General features: G+C 39.6%; 1 pseudogene; it reads right to left on the reverse strand.

The window, feature by feature from the left end:
* Positions 1-481: 481 nt before the first annotated feature.
* On the reverse strand, positions 482-641 carry LOC108389031 (small ribosomal subunit protein eS27-like; annotated as a pseudogene).
* Between the last annotated feature and the right edge of the window lie 3,296 nt (positions 642-3,937).

Here is a 3,937-nt window from a genome sequence, read left to right on the forward strand (position 1 = left end):
AAAACTCAAATAAAGAAGGTCAGATCATTATTATTTCTTAAAATGCCTTTGTAAGACATGGAATCACATAGCTGAAAGGGCCCATAAAATCTGCCCAAACTCTTTCATTCTGGGGTAAAGAAACTAAGACCCAAGGTAGTTATAAGAGCTGTACAAGGTCATTGGCTGCATGGTGACAGCCAGCACTGGTGCCCAAATATCTTGACCACTGATCTGGGGCTCTTCTCACAGTGATAAAAATAATCTCGAATATGCTTTTTCATTTTTTTCATCGTTTAGAGATTTAACACTGTGATTGCTTTTGTTTTTCTCAAGAGCTTAATTATACCCAGTAATTACATGTCATTGTTCTTTCAGATACCCACTGAAACAACTGTAATGTCATTAAAATATACATGTTGTGGTCCCATTTCCTTTATTCTCTTTTATCCGAACTGTGTTTTTTGGGATAGTTTCCCACTCATCTTGATTCAGGAGGCTTTTAGTGCTGCTTCTGTCTGAAGGACACTCTCTCTCTAAACCTTGCTTTTCCTTCTGTAGGTTAGCAGAGGACAGTGGAGAAGCCAATACACAAAACTGCCGTTTGTGCAAGGCTATAGGCAAGTGGTGATTTTATGGCATCCTGGGCATTTCACACCCATGAAGTAAGACGTTGTGCTCTGCACCAGGCACTTTTTCTTGTGTTTTCTCTTTTCCTCCTCTGGAGAAGGATGGAGACCCTTTGCAAGAGGCAAGTTCTCATAAAAAGGTCATCATTGCCAGAAAAGGAGTGGTTCCATTTTCTTGATGAGGAAATGTTGACATCATGATCATAATACTTAATCTAGACTCTCTCCAAAATTCTCACATTAAGGAAATGAAACTATGTATTGGAACATAACAGTATCTAGTTTTCATTGCTTCGTATTGCTCTCTGCTTATCTCATGAAGGCAGCATGTCCCTTTTTATCATGTCTTCATTTTTGTGTATAATCCTTGACCTGTAACAAGCATTCTTTTCCTATTAAAATAGATTGAGTTCTTATACAAGACATCCTTGTTGAGCAATGAAAAATAAAGTCTTCTATTCAAGAATGTTTGAACATCCCTGGAATGTTGGGACATCAGGATAGATAAGAAGGGGCGAATGCATGACCATGAGTCTGTGGAGTAGCCATGAGTTCAGCAGCCCCTACATCAAGCTTCAAAGCAGCCCAATGCAGGAAGCCCATTTCAGATGAACTAGAAACAAAAACAAAATGAAGATGGCTAACTGGAAGAAAAACTACCAATTAAAACAAGTGACACTGTTTTGCACTACCATTGAAAGCCTCTGCAAAGACAAGGAAAGGGCTGACAACCAAATCAAGGTAGGATGCACCCAAACTTAAGTCAAAAATAACCTTTTACCACAGACAGTAATAAAATGTCTCCCTATCCAGAGTTGCCCAGGGCACACTGAGTGGCCATTGCTCCCCATCTCCAGACTGTCTGTGACAAAAGGGAGAAACCAACAAGCGACAGTATTCCCGACTTTCTCAGGAACCTTTAAAAAGAGTAGCAGCTTGAAATTCCAGTGTTCCTACAACATCTACAACTTGATTGAGATCAAAATAGGTCAATGCCAGAGAGGGTCTTTCAGAGCCTCTAGATGAGCAGGAGGAGAGTTAGGCAGGGGATGGTGAGATACAATATCCTAGGTGCAAATTGCCCCTACTAGAAGGAAACTCAATTTAGGCTCCAGGTTTAAAAGAAAAGGGGGTTGGTTATCTTGGAAATACCTTTACTCAGCCTTCTGTAACAAAAATACTATAGACTGTGTGTGTTCTAAACAACAGAATTTGTTTCTCACAGGTCTGGAGGCTGGAAGTCCAAGATCATGGTGACGAATGGAAGGGTTCTGGTAAGGCTCTCTTCAGGTTTCAGACTGCAGACTTCTTGTATCCTCACGTGGAGAGAACAGAGAGGGGAAGCAAGCTCCCTAGACTCTCATAAGGATGCTGATCCTGTCCACATGGGCTCCACCCTCATGACCGCATCTAATCCTATTTACCTCTCAAAGACTCCACCTTCTAATAATATAATATAGGGGGATAGAGTTTCCATATGTGAATTGGGGGTAGAAGGGGTAGGGGACACAAACATTCAGTCCACAACAGGTAATGTTCATGCAACTATGCCTATATAATATGAACTTTGAAGTACTTCAAATTCAACCTTTTAAGTCATTTAAGTTCTTTGGGGAAAAGGGGAAATCTCAGGACTTAAATTATCACTGTGCAGGAAAAGAATGTACTGTTTAGTGTCTGTGGATTTCATTAAATTTCTGTTTGTGCTCTGTACTTCAGTTGTGTATGGCCAGATACATCCTGGACTAATTCACATGTTGCCCATCATCTGCTCCAATTTGGAATGCTCTTACTTTTGCATGTCAGTGTAGACATAACTCTTTATTAAGAGAAGTTTTCCTTCCTTTGTTCAATGCTTTCATAACTCTAGGATAGCAACTAAAGTAGTCTATGAATACCATAGAAAAATAATAAAATTAAAATATGATACAACTAGTATTATATTACCAAAGCTTGGAGAAAGGAAGTATGTACAAAATTTCAACCATTTTGCCACCACATATATTTTTAGATAAAAAAGTTATATCTGTGGATTCTAATGGTTTCCAAAATACCCTTTGATGACAGACTTCAGAGACTGAATCAATTGGATTTAAGTATCAGTAGGTACAGAGACGCTGTGTTAATAAGAATAATAAAGTGGTCCCTTCTTTTAACAACATCCTCTCCTTTTAACATAGTGCCAAATAAACACAACTCCTGGAATGAAGATTTAACAGGAGAAAGAGGGAAAATATTCCAACAAATAAATAGCAGCAGCAGTTAAAACACATGAGGAATGAAGATACATCTCTGCCACCAGATTAGTAACGAATGAGTAGGGCCCAGTGCTTTTTACTGTGCTGGCAGTAAAACAGCCCACACAGGCCTCCTCTTCTGGAATTTGTAAGCAGTGCTTTAAAATCCTTACACAGCTTTAGCACCTGTAATGACTTCGCATGTTCAGGGATGTCTAAAGGAAAAGGTAATCAGCATTTTCTTACACACACAGTTAAAATAATTCTCTAACTCTTAGCTACTGTGACCCAGAGGACAGCTTCAGGCCCAAACACCAGGCATGTCATTCTCTTCTCACTTATTATCTACATTAGCTTTTTTTTTAATGTGACTCATCAATTACCCCTATATAAATTCATCCTCCAGCCCTAATGATTGATATAAATGTTCCCTGTTCTTGATAATATAATTTACAGTACTAACTTCCTTTCATCTGCAATTCTGCATAGGTTTTTGACTTGTACTAAGATCCCACATCACTTTAATTTTTCATGTTGAATTCATTTCAAGAGCTGCAACCCGGGATCTCCTCACATGATAGCTATTTTCAGGACAATCTGTAAGCACCACGGCAATCTGTGAGCCAGCCTGAGAGGAGGCTGTGTCATAGAGACCCCAAGGAACTGCTTCCCATGAAGGGAGAATCCTAACCATGTTGCTGCCCCCTCATTTGCGACAGTTGCCGCTAAGGGCTATGTTCTGACTAACGGTATGATGCTAATTCAGATACAGCAGAAATCACTCTGGTGGAGGCTTGGATAGTTGGACAACCCTTAGTTCTCCAGGAATGAGGCAGGGATCAGAATGTTTATACACAGGCAGAAGCATCCCACATTCCCACTTTTCAGCTCCCAAATTCCTCCTGTCACTGTAGTATCCAGCTGTGTCTGTGTTATGATGGAGTTTTCTTTATAAAAGAATTTCAAGAGTGCCCCACAAATCCTGTGCATTTGCCACTTTTTTTTCCCTAAAGCTTAATTCTAAACTTGCTGGTTTTAAAAACAGTCTTGTCTTTAAAGACTGTGATTTAGATCTAGTACCTATGTCATGGG

Source organism: Manis javanica, chromosome 16 (assembly GCF_040802235.1).
Source record: "Manis javanica isolate MJ-LG chromosome 16, MJ_LKY, whole genome shotgun sequence".
In the NCBI taxonomy this organism is placed as follows: Eukaryota; Metazoa; Chordata; class Mammalia; order Pholidota; family Manidae; genus Manis; species Manis javanica.